This window comes from Ochotona princeps, chromosome 11 (genome assembly GCF_030435755.1).
Source record: "Ochotona princeps isolate mOchPri1 chromosome 11, mOchPri1.hap1, whole genome shotgun sequence".
NCBI lineage: Eukaryota > Metazoa > Chordata > Mammalia > Lagomorpha > Ochotonidae > Ochotona > Ochotona princeps.
In genome coordinates, this window is record NC_080842.1 from 39,992,076 (window position 1) to 40,008,148 (window position 16,073).

Sequence of the window (16,073 nt, forward strand, 5' to 3'; positions counted from 1 at the left end):
CCCCAGCCAAAGCCAGAAGCCTGGCAGTTCAGATCTCCTACATGGATAGCAGAGATCAAGTGCCTGGGCTGTTACCTGTTGCTTTTCAAAGTGCACATTAGCAGGAAGCTACGTTAGAGTCAGAAAAGTCAGAATTTGCTTTTTTAAAAATATATATATATATATAAATTTATTGTATTTTTGGTGGTTGAGAAGGATGTATGCCCATGTGGACCACTAATTAGGGTAGGAGGGGTCAAGGTATGGAGGGAAAGTAGATGAGACAATTGCTTCCAGTTTTTTTTTCTTTTCCTTATATGTGGGGAAGGGGAGAGGGCGCTGCCAGCAGCCGCGCTGCATCCAGGAGCCAGGATTTAAACCAGGCACTCTGCAGGGGTGTGAGCATCATAAGTAGCATCTTCACTGCTGCGGCTAGTTCATGCTCCCATGTCTCTCTGTATACAGTCAGGTGTCTGTATTCATAGGCTTCACATCTATGGATTCAGGCAGTCAAAGATTGAGAATATTCAAGATGGGACCAGCATAGTGGTTTAACAGGCTAATCCTCTTTGTGCTGGTGCTGAAATCCTGTAGAGTTGCTGGCTTGTGTCCCTGCTTCTCCACTTCCAAATCTAGCTCCCAGCTTATGGCCTGGGAGGAAGCAGAGAATGACTCAAATCTTTGGTCCCTGAACACGTGGGAGACCTGGAAGAAGCTCCTGGCTCCCAGCTACAGCCCTGCTCTGGCCATTGCGTTTGTTTGGGAAGTGAATCAGCCTTCTGTCTCCGTAAAAATCTACATTTCAAATAAAAATAAAACTTTTTTGGGAAGAAAATATTTAAGAAAAAAGATTTTTGTCTGCTGAACGCGTATAGACTTTATTTTTTGTCATTATTTCATAATATCATATAATAATTTTCTACATAGCATTTACATTGAATCAGATACTTTAAGTACCTAGAGGTAGTTTACAGTATATCAGAGGATGTATGTAGGTTTTCATGCAAATAAGTCCTTTTATATAAAGGACTTGACTGTCCACAATTATTTTCTGCAGAAAAGATGCCGAAGGATCCAGATTTCTTTCATATTGCAACTTGCTTTTATTCTCTCTAATCTCTGGAATTCCATTCTAAGCTTGTCCTATGCTTAGGTAGTGCATTGGCACCAGAGTTCATTTACTGCTCAGTGTAGTGTGTCCTGTTTGTACCACCTGTCAGTGATACCAGCGTACTTTCTTTTGTAACCTTGTGATTTTAGATTTTGTTTCCAACAGAACTGGTAGGATGCTACTGATTCTCCAGAATATGTGCTGTCTTCCTTGTTTCCAGCAATACAGTATTTTATTTGTGTGAGGAAAAACTGCCAAGCTAGTAACACTGTTTTGAATATATGTGTGTGAGAATATAGATATATTTATATTTATAGATATATGCTTAAATATGTGTGAATATAAATACATATGTTTAAAACAGACTTACATTGTTTTTCCAAAAACTCCTCTGTAAAATTGAAAATCATTTTTATAGCAGTGTATAAACTGGCAAATATGCTTTTTTGTATCCCACTTTTTGTTAAAAATATGGGAAATAATCCAGGAGTACAGAGAGACAAATATAGCCATTGAGCTCACTCATTTGTGCGATCTAAAAAAGCTGATCTTAGAGCAGTACAGAGTAAAATGGGGGATGGGGAATTGAGACAAGTGTAGGAGAGATTGGAGAGATTGGTCAGTGGGTACCAAATTAAGAGTTGTAGGAATTAAGTTCTGGTGTTCTCTTCCACAGTTGGGTGACTGATTAACTATATGCATTGCATATTTTAAAATAACGTACATGTGTACGAACGTGTACACACACACACACACACACACACACACATACACCAGAGCTGCCATTCACTGGCTTATTGCCCAAAATCTTATAAAGGCTAGGATTGAGTTGAGATAAAGCCAGGGGGCCCAGCGCTGTGGCCTAGTGGCTAAAGTCCTCACCTTGAACACACCCCAGGATCCCATATGGGCGCTGATTCTAGTCCCAGCAGCCCCACTTGCCATCTAGTTCCCTGCTTGTGGCCTGGGAAAGCAGTTGAGGATGGCCCAAAGCCTTGGGACACTGCACCCACGTGGGAGACCTGGAGGAAGTTCCTGGCTCCTGGCTTCGGATTGGCACAGCCCTGGCCGTTGCAATCACTTGGGGAGTGAATCATCGGACGAAAGACCTTCCTCTCTGTCTCTCCTCCTCTCTATATATCTGACTTTGCAATAAAAATAAATAAATCTTTTAAAGAAGTAAAGCCAAGAGCCAGGAACTCAGTCTAGGACTCACCTGGTGGGGGGCAGGAAGCAAGTTAACTTGAACCGTCTTCTGCTGCCTCAGAGTCTGCAGTAGCAGGAAACGAGTCAGGAACAGGAGCCACATATAGAAACTAGGCACGCCGTATCCAGACACTCTTACAAGATTCAGTATCTTCATCAGGGCCTTAGCTGCTGGGCTAAACGCCCCAACCCTGGAGAGAGATGTGAAACATTCTCATCACACACAGACATACATACATATTTGAGGGTAAAATCCTTGTTTCTGTCATTTCGTGATAGAAGCACCATACTGAACCTTATAAATATAAACAGTAATTATTTGTCAATTAAAACTTTTAATATAGGAAGGAGGAAGAATAGTTTTCATGCTTCTAATGTAGATGAAGCAAAAATAGGGTGTCCCTTTAATTTGATTTGTACTTTACTAGTTAGTTAGCATTACCTTTTTTCCCTTGTAACTGTTGCTTGTGTTCCTTCTTTCATCAATTGTCTATTAATGCTTAATTTGCTGGTCATGGAATTGGATTGGAGCAGTAATCCTTTTTATTGAAATAGCTCAGAAGTTTGTAAATGTTACCTCATTTTGATTCTGTCTTCTCAGCTGAGTAAATGTAGGAGACTGAAAAACCAAAATGCCAGGTCCATGTTCATACAGTACACTTGCCATTCACTTTCTGTTGGATGTGTTCCACTGAAGCAGCTTCCTATCTCTGTTTAAAGACCTTAGATTTGTTCCATCTCATGGTGTCTTAAAATCTATATTGTCTGGGCCCGGTATGGTAGCCTACTAGCTGAAGTCCTCACCTTGCATGCACTGGGATCCCATATGGGCACCAGTTCGTGTCTCGGCTTCTTCACTTCTCATCTAGCTCACTTCTTGAGGCCTAGAAAAGCAGTGGAGGGCGTTCAAAGCTTGGGACCCTGTACCCACATGGGAGACCTGGAGGAAGCTCCTGGCTCCTAGCTTCAAATCAACCCAGTTCAGCCATTACAGCCACCTGAGGGAGTAAACTAGCAGATGGAATATGTTTCTCTGTTTCTCCTCCTTCTCTATAAAAAACTACCTTTCAAATGAAAATAAATCTTTTTTAAAAATCTATATTCACATATAGCTAGAATTTGGTATGTTTAAGCTTTTTGAAAGAAATGTGGAGTTTGAAATGAAAATGCTAAGGAAGGTATTTACGGATAGCTTAAACATACAAAAATGTGAGCAAGAAAAAGCTGAGTGTTTAGACCAAAGTGTCTGAGAAGCCTGATTCAGGCAAAGAGAAGCTGTAGGGTTTTCACTCAACATGATTTCTTCTAGCTTCAGTCTTCAAGCCTGAGAGTAAGGCTGAGAATATAGAAAGCCGCCGTTGGTTTGAAAGTATAGTCAGAAAGGCTGCTCTGTTGCCGCGGTAATCCGCTGCCTTGCTGGAAAGAAACTTCCCCTTGGGGGTGCAAGCCAGCATGCTCCAGTCAGTAGGTTTTTGTTTTATATCTTAGTAAGTAAAATCAGACATGTCATATTTCTGTCTCTTTATAAAATCTGCCTCTCCTGTGGAAGCTTCTAACCATTGCTGGCAACATACAAGCCGTACTTCAAGAAGTTCATTGGCAGTGGCCTTAAAAGATATATTTTCTCGATGTGAAAAAATACAGAAATCTGCATATATGAAGGATCTTCAAAGGGTTCATTGAAATATATATTATTAAAAAACAGCATGGATCTCAAGAGATTTTCACCGAAATAAACCTTTCCTTTAATTCCATTTTCACACCCTTTCTGAAAGACCTGCATGCTTAGTGTTGACCAGGGAGGCTGAGCTTAGAAGGAGTACATTGAGGAGCTTTTAGGAATCAGGAACTTTTTTTTTCCATTTTTAGCTTTCATGATACAGTTCCGTAGGCTCTGGGATTTCCCCTTCCACCCTCTCTGTTCCTCCTCTGCTCCCCCCGCTGTTTCCTTGGGAACTCTTTTTAAGGTGAATATCAGAAGGAGGAACCTAGAAAAGAAAGGCATTCTGCACAAGAGGACAGTGTTTCATACTTTGTTTAAATCATCTTTTACCAGTAGATCATTTGATGTATATAATTATTTTCCCCACCCTCCCTGGCCCTTTTGTAACTATTTTACATTTTTTCATTTTTATGGCCGAAGTCATTTTTCTGAAGCAGCATCCTAATAAAAGAGCCTGTATTTGAGCCCTGAAGGTTGCAGTGATTAAATGTAGAGCTGAGCCCAGATGCATGGCGGAACTACATTAAACTGCTGCTGCCTTCAGGCTATTTGACAGCTGTCTGCCTTGATGTGATATTAAAATCACTGTGAAGTGTCAGAATAGGAATACCAATTTGCAACCAAAACATGCTTCTGAAGCATGAGAAATTTCAGACACAAAAAAAGCTATAGACCTCACTTTGGAAGGTTTTTGATGAGCAAATTGCAAATATCAGCACCTCTAAGCTTGAAATATTACCTGTTAAAATAGAAAAGTGAATATTTTGTTTATCATCTCTCTTCAAAGAAAGTTAAACTAGATTGGTTCAAATTGAGAAGCCTAAAAATAGCTAACTCCTGCTTAAATGGACATAGCAAGTTAATATGGTTAGAAATCTCACATAAATTTTGGGGTATGGCACGATATCCTAGTGGTTAAAGTCCTCACCTTGCATGTGCTGGGGCCTGATTCTAATCCCGCGGCCTCACTTCCCGTCCAGCTCCCTGCTCGTGACCTGGGAAAACAGTTGAGGATAGCCCAAAGCCTTGGGACCCAGCACCCACATGGGAGACCCGGAAGAGGCTCTGGGCTCTTGGCTTCAGCTTGGCTCAGCTCCAGCCATTGAGGCCTCTACTTGGGGAGTGAATCAGCAGACAGAAGATCTTTCCTCTCTGTCCCCTCCTCCTCATTGTATATCTGGCTTTCCAATAAAAATAAATCTTAAAAAAAAAATCTCACATAAATTTTGAAGTTCTAGAATATTATGGTAAACTATTTATATATTCCAGGTTGTTTCCTAGAGTAGCTTACACATGCAACAGCCTTATCTATAGAATTACCTCCTCCCATTTTCAGTGTACAAGAGTTTATCACTGAAAGTGCCAACTGCGTTTTCTGTTGCTTAATGAGGAAAACTTCCATCTGTTATAGTCTAGGCATGTCACTGCCAGAGACCATTAAAGCCAAGTTCCATTCCTGCAGGGACAGATACGAGTTTAAGGGCATTTAGGAACTGTCAGCCTCACTGTTAGTCTCTGTTGCCAAATCCTTTCTGACTTGTGCTCTCTGTTCATCAGGCCCCTGCAGCCTGTGCGGTGTCATCAGGCCTTGTGCTTGACTTAATGCTCTGCTATTAGCGTCTTGAAATTATTAATACTATTTTAAACAAGAGGGTTCTTTTACTCATTTTGCTGTGAGTCCCATGAGTTAGATAACAGCCTGCTGGTAATTCTATTATGCAGTCTGTTTAGGTTGATATCATAAGGGAGCAATAAGAAAAGAAAAACAGGAATCCATGTGCCTGTGGTAACAGGCAGCTGCAAGCCAAGGGAAAGCCAGGAACTTCATCTGGGTGTCCCATGTGGGTGTCGGTGGGCCCTAACACCTGAGCCATCTTCTGCTATTTTTCCCGGTCCATCTGTGGGATCTAGATTGGGAGTGGAGCATCTGGGACTTGAAACATCGCTGCTATCGCAAGTGGCAGCTTTAACTTTACAATAACCCTCTCTGTTGAAATTTTTCTGACTGTCAAAGAAACTAGTTTGTTATTAAAAACATTTGTGGAGTCCAACTTCCCATGTTGATGAAATGGACAAGAAAGGGTGAGGAGTGCAGAGAGGGCAGCTGGAGTGCTGGGACATTAATCACATTGAACAAGGAAGTTATTTGACTTACCTAATCAGTAAATGTCCTAAAGTTACTGAGTCTGTTTTCTCATTTTCTGAAGGGATGTAGAAACTCTGAAAGTGAAAGGTTGAAAAGGACACTAAGGTCTCATGTTAGTATTGGAATTATCGATTTGAACTTGTGATTTTTAAAGTCGTGTAGAAATAGTTTAGATATGTGTATTTGTAACTACTTATGTACAAATGTGTATTTCTGTTAAGTTTACTGTGAGGTTTTTGACTTCTCAATTGGAGATAAAAGTCAAACAACTTTTTCAGCAAGGAAGGACGTCAGAGAACAATAGGAATATGTCAAAAGGACCTGGATTCATGCCTGTTGACTATCTGATATAGGCTTCAATTATCGGATTACAACTCATTGAAAAGAACAGAAACGTGAGTCTATACTGCTAGAAATAGGGAAGGATTGAAATGTCTTCCTTAAGCTATAAAGTCACCTAGTAAATGTGGGAACAATGAAAGAAATGGATAATCACTGTTTGGCAGTCAGTATTACATGGAAGGTGATACAGGCAAGAATCAGAACTGGTGCAAGACTGTTATTTGGAAGTTTGATGAAGTGCAGGATATTGGCATAACAGTGGCATTTCTCCTCATGAAATAGTACTCACATAAGGATAAAATGGTAATCACTGTGTAGGTATCTAGCAGACACAGACTTGACCAGGGCATTCCCCATGGTGGAGCATTTCAACATAGCATGGCTTCCCATCTGATGCACTGGAAAGAGCTGAGCATCGTTTCTACACACTGCTTCTAAGAATTCATGGCCTGAATCTGATCAAGAGTGAAAGTCAATCTACTTGGTAAAAATCAAGTACTATTCTTGAAGACTTCCAAAGGCTGAGTGAGTGAGTGACATGTTGGAAGATATTAAGACATGACAACTAAAACAGGTATTATTAGGACATCTGCAGGGGGTGGGGTGCGGCTTGCGTAGGATTTGTTGAGCTTTTTGCTAAGTTTTCAGCTATTATGGGTCAGCCTCATTGCATGTTCCTACTGAATCTTACAGGAAAAGTTATGTCTAGTTTTCTGAGAAACCATCAAACTGCATTCCAGAGTGGCTGTTATGTTTTGCATTCTCACTAGCAGGGAATGAGAGTTCTCTTGCTCCACATTCTTGTTCGCATTGAGTGTTGTCAGTGTTTCATATTTTGGTCACTCTAATAGGTATGTGATATGTCATTGTAGGTTGCATTTGTATTGTGGTCATATGGTATGATGCATCTCTATGTTTATTTGGTATCTGCATATCTTCTTTGATATGGTGTCTGGTAAGGCCTGCCTCAGTTTTTTTTCTTTTTTTTTATTATTTATTATTTTTAATTCATTAATTACATTGTATTATGTGACACAGTTTCATAGGTACTTGGGTTCTCCCCACCCCTCCCCAAACCCTCCCACCATGGTGGATTCCTCCACCTTGTTGCATAACCACAGCTCAAGTTCAGTTGAGATTCCCCCATTGCAAGCGTATACCAAACATAGAGTCCAGCATCTTATTGTCCAGTCAAGTTCAACGGCTTCTTAGGTATACCCTTTCTGGTCTGAAGACAGAGCCAGCAGAGTATCATCCCAGTCAATTGAAAGCTCCAACATACCATCAGCAAAAATTTTACATCATTATGGAATTAATTGACATAGTAATGAGTAACCAATATGTTGAAAGTAAATGCGAGTTCCCAGCCACCTTCTGTGACCACCTCACTTACATTTCAATTTTAGTTTATACACAACATATAACATTCATAACATAACATGTTATACATAACATCATATCATCTTAAATTAAGGCAAACATGTGGTATTTAACCTTTTGGGATTGGCTCATTTCCCTTAGCATTATGGTTTCCAGTTTGGCCCATTTGGCCACAAAGAACTGCATTTTGTTTTTTTTTTAATAGCTGAGTAGTATTCCATGGAGTAGATGAACCATAGCTTTCTTATCCAATCCTCTGTTGATGGGCATTTTGGCTGCTTCCGTGTTTTTGCAATTACTGATTGTGCTGCTATGAACATAGGAGTGCATGTTGGTTTCTCATAAAACAAGTGTTCTGGTTATATTCCTAGGAGTGCTATTGCTGGATCATACGGTATGTTGATTTTGAGTTGTTTGAATGTTCTCCATACTGATTTCCATAGAGGCTGTACCAGCCTGCAGCCCCACCAGCAGTGGAGTAGGGATCCCTTTTCCCCACAACCTCGCCAACAAGTGTTGTTGGTGCTTTTATTCATGTGGGCCAGTCTTACTGGCGTTAGGTGGTACCTCATTGATGTTTTAATTTGGATTTCCCTTATTGCCAGGGAACTTGAGCATTTTTTCATATGTTTATTTGCCATTTGGGTTTGTTCCTTTGTGAAGTGTCTGCCCATTTCCCGTGCCCATTTCTTGAGTGGCTTGTTTGTTTTGACATTTTGGTTGTTTTGTAGCTCTTTGTATATTCTGGAGATTAGCCCTCTATCACTTATGTCATGTGCGAAGATCTTCTCCCATTCTGTGGGTTGCCTTTTTACTTTGTTGATTGTTTCTCTAGCTGTACAGAAGCTTCTTAGTTTGATGAGGTCCCAATTGTTTATTTTGGTCTTGATTTCTACTGCATTTGGTGTCCTTTTTAGGAAGTGAGGGCCTACCCCTAAGTGTTGCAGTGTGTTTCCAACATTTTCTTCCAAAAGTTTGAAGGTTTCTGGTTGTAGGTTTAGATCTGTTATCCATTTAGATCTGATCTTAGTGTATGGTGAGAGATGTGGATCTATCTTTTTGTTTCTGCAGGCTATTAACCAGTTGTCCCAACAGCATTTATTGAACAGACCTTCCCATTTGCCTGGATTGTCGTTTGTCTTTTTGTCAAAGATTATTTGGCTGTACCTGTTTGGGTTGCCTTCTGGTGTTTCTATTCTGCTCCATTGATCTTCCTCTCTATCTTTGTGCCAGTACCAGGCAGTTTTGATAACCACTGCCCTATAGTATGTCCAGAGGTCCGGAACTGTGATTCCCCCTGCTAACTTCGTGTTCTTCAGGATGGTTTTAGCTATCCGTGGCTTTTTGTGTTTCCAGATGAACCTTTGAATCATTGTTTCCAGTTCCATGAAGAATGTTTTGGGCAATTTGATTGGGATTGCGTTGAATGTATATATTGCTTTTGGCAGTATAGACATTTTAATGATATTGATTTTACCTATCCAGGAGCATGGGATGTCACTCCATCTTTTGAGGTCTTGTTCAATTTCTTTTATAAGTAGTTTGTAGTTTTCTTCGAATAAGTCTCCTACATTTTTGGTTAGATTTATTCCCAGATATTTCATACTTTTCTCTGTTATTTTGAATGGTATCTTGCTGGTTAAATCTTTTTCCATCTTGGGGCTGTTCGCATACACTATGGCTGTTGATTTTTGTTCATTAATTTTGTACCCTGCCACTCTACCAAACTCTCATACAAGTTCTAGCAGTCTCTGTATTGAGTCTCTTGGCTCTTCTACATAAAGAGTCATATCATCTGCATATAGTGAGAGCTTGACTTCTTTGTTTCCCATTTGGATTCCTCTGATTTCTTTTTCTTGTCTTATGGCCTCAGCGAGTACCTCTAGGACTGTGTTGAATAGTAGTGGAGAAAGTGGACATCCCTGTCTTGTTCCAGATCTCAGTGGGAAGGGTTCCAGTTTTTCTCCATTCAGTATGATGCTGGCGTTGGGTTTTTTATATATGGCTTTAATTATGTTGTGGATTTTTCCATCTATGCCTACCTTGGTTAGGGTTTTTAGTAGGAAGTGGTGTTGGATTTTGTCGAAAGCTTTTTCTGCATCTATTGATACTATCATGTGATTCTTGTTTTTCAGTTTTTGGATGTGGTGTATCACATTTATGGATTTCAAAATGTTGAACCATCCCTGCATTCCAGGGATGAATCCTACTTGATCTGGATGAATGATCTGTCTGATGTGTTTTTGAATTCTGTTGGCTAGGATTTTGTTGAGAATCTTAGCATCAATGTTCATCAAAGAGATAGGTCTGTAGTTTTCCTTCTCTGTTAGTTCTCTGTCTGGTTTTGGGATTAAGGTAATGTTGGCTTCATAGAATGAGTTTGGAAGGGTTGCTTCTTTTTCTATTGTTTTGAAGAGTTTGTAGAGGATTGGGGTCAGTTCTGTTCGGAATGTTTTGTAGAATTCTGTAGTGAAGCCGTCTAGGCCTGGGCTTTTCTTTGTTGGGAGGTCTTTAATCACTGATTCAATCTCTGTTTCAGTTATGGGTTTGTTCAGGTCGTTTGTTGCCTCTGGGCTAAGTTTTGGCAGGTGGTAGAAGTCTAAGAAGTTTTCCATTTCTTGGTGATCTTCTGATTTGTTGGAGTACAGTGCTTTGTAGTAATTTCTAATTATGTCCTTAATGGATGCGGTGTCTGTTGTTATGTTGCCTTTTTCGTCTTTGATGCTGTTAATTCTTGCCTTCTCTTGTTTTTTCTTTCAGTCGGGCCAGTGGGGTGTCTGTCTTGTTTATCTTCTCAAAAAACCAGCTTTTTGATTCATTGATTTTGTGTATCTTTTTTTTTATTTTTATCTGATTAATTTCCTCCCTTGTTTTGATGATTTCTTGTTTCCTATTGTGTGTGGGGCTCTTCTGCTGTTGTTTTTCCAATTCCTGGAGGTGTGTGTTTAGTTCCTGTATTTGGCGCCTCTCTTGGGTCTTGACATGAGCTCCAATTGCGATGAGTTTACCCCGTAGCACTGCTTTGGCAGTGTCCCACAAATTTTGGAATGTTGTGTCAGAGTTTTCATTGGTTTCCATAAATTTTTTGATCTCATCTTTAATTTCTGCTCTGATCCATTGTTCGTTTAATAGCATATTGTTCAGCCTCCAAGAGTTTCTGTATTTCCTGGGGCATTTTGAATTGCTGATTTCCAGTTTCATTCCGTGGTGGTCTGAGAGGGTACATGGTATGATTCCTATCTTTTTGAAGTTATTTAGGTTTGCTTTGTGTCCTATCATGTAGTCGATCCTGGAGAAGGTGCCTTGCACTACTGAAAAAAATGTATAATCTGTGGCCTTAGGGTAAAAAATTCTATAAATGTCAACCAAGTCCAGTTGTTCTATTGTTTGTATGAGTTCTGTTGTTTCTTTGTTGAGTTTTTCTTTTGTTGATCTGTCTATAGTTGTTAGTGGGGTGTTAAGATCACCCACTATTATTGTGTGCATATCTATGTCTCCCCTTAAGTCCGTAAGTAATTGCTTCACGTAGCTAGGTGCGTTTGAATTTGGTGCATATATGTTCACAATGGTAATTACTTCCTGATGGATCAGTCCCTTCACCAATATATAATGTCCTTCCCTGTCCTTTTTGATGTGTGTCAGATTGAAGTCCACATCATCTGAAATTAAGACAGCTACCCCAGCCTTTTTTTCTCGTCCATTGGCATGAAATATCTGTTTCCAACCTTTCACTTTCAGCTTCTTCGAATCTCTTCTGGTTAGATGTGTCTCTTGTAGGCAACAGATAGTTGGGTGCTGTTTGATAATCCATTCTGTTAATCTATGCCTTTTGATTGGTGAGTTCAGGCCATTTGTGTTAAGAGTTAAAATTGAGAGGTTGTGATTTTGCCCTGCCATACTTGTTTTTGTGGGTGTTGATATCTGTGTAATTGCCCTTCCTTGTGTGGACTTTAGTGGGGAGACCTTGCTGTTTGCCATCTTTGCTTATGATTCACTTCCTTTTTTTCTGGATTTAGTGCATTTCTAAGGAGATTTTGTAGAGCTGGTTTTGTGCTGGCATATTCTTCTAATTTCTCTTTGCTATGAAAGTATCTGATTTCGTTCTCAAATACGAATGAGATCTTTGCTGGGTACAATATTCTTGGTTGACAGTTGTTCTGATTCAGGATTTGGAAGATCTTTGTCCATTCTCTTCTTGCTTGTAAGGTCTCTTCAGAGAAGTCAGCAGTGATCCTGATTGGTTTTCCCCGGTGTGTGATCTTTTCTCTGCTTCGTACTTGTCTCAGGATTCTTTCTTTGTCTTCGTTGGAGTGGAACTTGAGCACCATATGTCTGGGTGAAGATCACTTTGGGTCATATCTGCTGGGAGTCCTTTGACCATCCTGGATTTGGGCTGGGTTCATGTTCCAAGTGTTTTGGAAGTTTTCCTGTATAATTTTGTCGAGCACCATTTGCATTCCTGACTCTTTTTCCACTCCTTCAGGAAGGCCAATAATCCTAATGTTCGATTTTCTGAGGTTGTCTTTCATTTCTTGTATGGTCTTATTGGCTTTGTTCAGACTTGTCTCCAGCTGTTTAATGAACTGGGTGTGTTCGTTTTGTGTGTCTTCCGTTTCAGAGATCCTCTCTTCTGCTGTATTTGTTCTGTTGGTTAGGCTCTCAATTTTGTGCTCTAAGTCAAGGATTTTACTTTTCATTTGTTGTATTTCTGTGACTGTGGTTCTTGAATTCCTTGAAGTCCTCCCAATTCTTCTCATTGTCTCTGACATATTTTAACATTATTTTTTTGAATTCCTTGTCTGGTAGATCTTCTATGTCTTCATCTCGCATCTCCGAAATAGACATTGGCTTTTTTTTTTTTTTTTTAAATTTTATTTTAAATTCATTAATTACATTGTATTATGTGACACAGTTTCATAGGTACTGGGATTCTCCCCACCCCTCCCCAAACGACATTGGCTTTTGATCCTTTATTGGTGGGGTGTTGGCTCTCTCATCTGGATCATTACCTTTTCTGGTATTTCTTCCCATTGTGTTAGTGTTTCTTTTGTGAGAGACCTAGGCACCAGTGTGCTGAGGGGTCTCCAAGCACTATCCCATAGAGATCGGAGTCTGCAGGCGTGGAGTAGCAGGGTGTGGGAATTTTCAAGGCACTTTTGGTGCGTCTCCAGAACACTGGACCTCAGGGCGCCACTTCCAGGGCCCAGCGGATTCAAAGCGCATTCTCAGCTCGTCCCCTACAGGTATGCTACCACAGCGTGTGGGGGAGTGAAGGCACTCTCTGTGCGCGCCCCCTGTGCGCGGGATCACAGGGCTCAGAGGATTCTAGGTGCTTTTTTGGTGTGTCCCCAGTGCCAGGGACTGCAGGGCGTGGAGGTTCCAGGTGCTCTCTGGGAACGCCTCCTGCACGCGGGTCCGCAGTGCCCTCCTGGTACGTCTCCCAAGCACGGGATTATAGGGCGTGGGGTGTTCCAGGTGCTCTCTGGAAGCGCCTCCTGCGCAGGCCCGCCCACCCCAGCGCTTGCAGGGGACTGACCGCCCCAGCGCTAGCACGGGACTGCCCAGCCCAGAGGCGTGCTTGGGTTCCTGTGGGATAGCACCGCCCAGCTGAGTGCCAGACCGCAAAGGCACAGGGGAGTATTCAGTGTGCCTTTTGCCTTTCTCCTCAGCGCACAGGACCACTGTGCCTCACCTCGCAGACACAGTTTTGGCAGTTTCAAGGTACTCGCCAGGTGTCCGTAGACGCTGGAGTCTGGGGGGGGGAGGGGCGGGGAGATGAGCACCAAGGGTGTTCAGGCTCTGTGCATGCCCCTGGGGGGCCAACTCCCGGAGCCTCCGATCCACCACTGTCCCCACCCAACTCATTCAAACCTCAGGTTCTTGCAGTCTGCCTCTTCCTCTGGTGGGAACCCTCGCCGCGGGTGCGTATCCTGGCGACTGCGTCCGGTGCAGGTCCTGGCGGGTCCCGATGGGACCTGGAGACTGCACCGGACGCAGGCGCGTGCAGGTCCTGGCGGGGCTTGGCGACTAGGGTGGGTGGATGCCAGCGGGTCCTGATGACTTCAGGTCCTGATGTCTGCAGCGGGTGCAGGTCCTGGTGGGTGCTGGCGACTAGGGTGGGCAGGTGCCAGCGGGTCCTGATCACTGCTGGTCCTCACGGCCACAGCGTCTACGGGTCCTGAGGTCTGCTGGTCAACTGCGGCTCTCAGTGGCTGCACTCAAAGGTGACTCAGCAGGTCAGGAGTGGAAAGCCGTCTTCCCTGCCCTTTGTTTTGTTTTTCCCTGGTTGCTCTTCCGGGTTGTGTGGATTTTTTTGGCTCCACACTGTCCAGGGAACTTCACGTTCTTCTCCCTGTAGCTCTATGCTGCTCCACTTACGCTTTTGTCACGTTCTAGCCCTCTCTGTCTGTGAGCTCCCTCACAGTCTTCCTCCTGTGTCGGCCATCTTCATCTGTAAAGGCCTGCCTCAGTTTTTTAACCAGATTATTTTCTTATTGTTGAAGTTTTAGAACTCTTTTTTTAAAAGATTTATTTATTTGAAAGGTAAAATGATGGAGAAGGAGAGTTGGAGATTTTCCATCTGTTGATTCACTGCCTGAGTGATCACACTGATTGGGACTGATCTGTTGAAACCAGAAGTCAGAAATTCTATCCTGGGACCCAAACTATTCTGGGACTCTGAGTGGCAGAGGCCCAAACACTTCCCAGGCTCATTAGCAGGGAACTAAATTCAAAGCAGAACAGAAAGATGGGATGCTGGCCTCACAAGTGTCAGCTTAATGCACTGTACCAAAACAACACCAGCTCTGAATTTCAGGGATCTTTGGCTGTTGTGAACTATTGTGCTTTAACAGAAGTGTCTTTTATATATATTTTCTCCAGTCTGTGGCTTATCTTATTCTCTTGATGTTGTGATTTATAGAGATGTTTTTACTTTCAATGAGGTCTAATTTTTTCTTTGATTACTATTTGGTTCTGTATCTGAAAAACGTCATTACAGTATGCAGTAATTGAGGTTTTATTCTAGTGTAGAAACTGTATCTTAGATTTTGGTTTTATAGTTTTATGCCGATCCACTTTGCAAAGGGGAAAAGTCTGTGTCTGGACCATAGGTTTTGTTTTTGATTTTGAGGTGTTTTTTGTATGTTAATGTCCAGGTTTTTATAGACACATATATTGCTACACATGTTGAAAAGGCTGTCTTTAATCTACTGTATTGCTTTTGCTCCTTTTGTCAGCACTCAGTTGAACATATTTATGGGGATCTATTTCTGAGCTTTTCTTTCTGTTCTATTGATCTGTTTTATATTTTCACAAGTACCACATTGTCTTGATTATGTAGCTTTATTGTAAATGTTACACTCATTTACAAATGTTCTTGCCCTTTAATATTCTAATGCCTATTCTGGGTCTTTTGCCTCTTGGTATAAACCCTAGCATCAGTTTGATACCCACAGAGGAACTTGCCAAGAGTTTTATTGGAATTCTATCGAATCTATAGATCAAATTGGGAAGAACTTATATCCTGACAGAATTTAGCTTTCCTATCCATGAACATGGAATATTTCTCCATTTATTTAGTTCTTTGATTTAATTTATCAGTTTATAGTTTTCTTCATCTTGATTACATATTTTATTAGATTTATACCAAAATATTTTCTTTTTAGGGCTGCTAATGTAAACTACATATATTTTCAATTTCAGGCTCTACTTGCCTATTGCTGGCATTCAGGAAAATGATTGACTTTGGTGTAATTTTGTATCCTGCAACCTTGTTGTAACTGCTTATTAGTTCTGAGAATTTTCTTTGAAAATTTTCTACATAGACACATTCATGTCCTTTGCAAAAAGACCTTTTTTTTTTCCTTTCTTGTTAATTAATATGCTTATTGCATTGGCTGCCACTCCCAGTATGATGTTTAAAAAGAGTGTTAAAAGGATGTCATTGCCTTATTCCTGATTTTAGCAGAACATTTGAGTTATGGATATTCTTTACCAAGTATAAGAAGTTTGCCTGTATACCTGGGAGTTTTTGCTGAACAGTTGTTGAATCATGTCAGAATCCTCTGTTACTTCCTTACCTCTGTTCATGTATACTCTGATTCTTTTCATTTTCTTTTTTAGTGGGTGTTCCTTAGAATTAACTCCTTTAGTTGCTAAGTAAGCCCCAAACATGCAGTTTAATG

At 41.2% G+C, this 16,073-nt stretch overlaps 1 protein-coding gene across 2 annotated transcripts in view; it reads left to right on the forward strand.

The window, feature by feature from the left end:
- The window catches only part of ELP3 (elongator acetyltransferase complex subunit 3), a 114,263-nt gene that overhangs the window by 61,712 nt on the left and 36,478 nt on the right, over positions 1-16,073 (forward strand). The window lies entirely within an intron of this gene.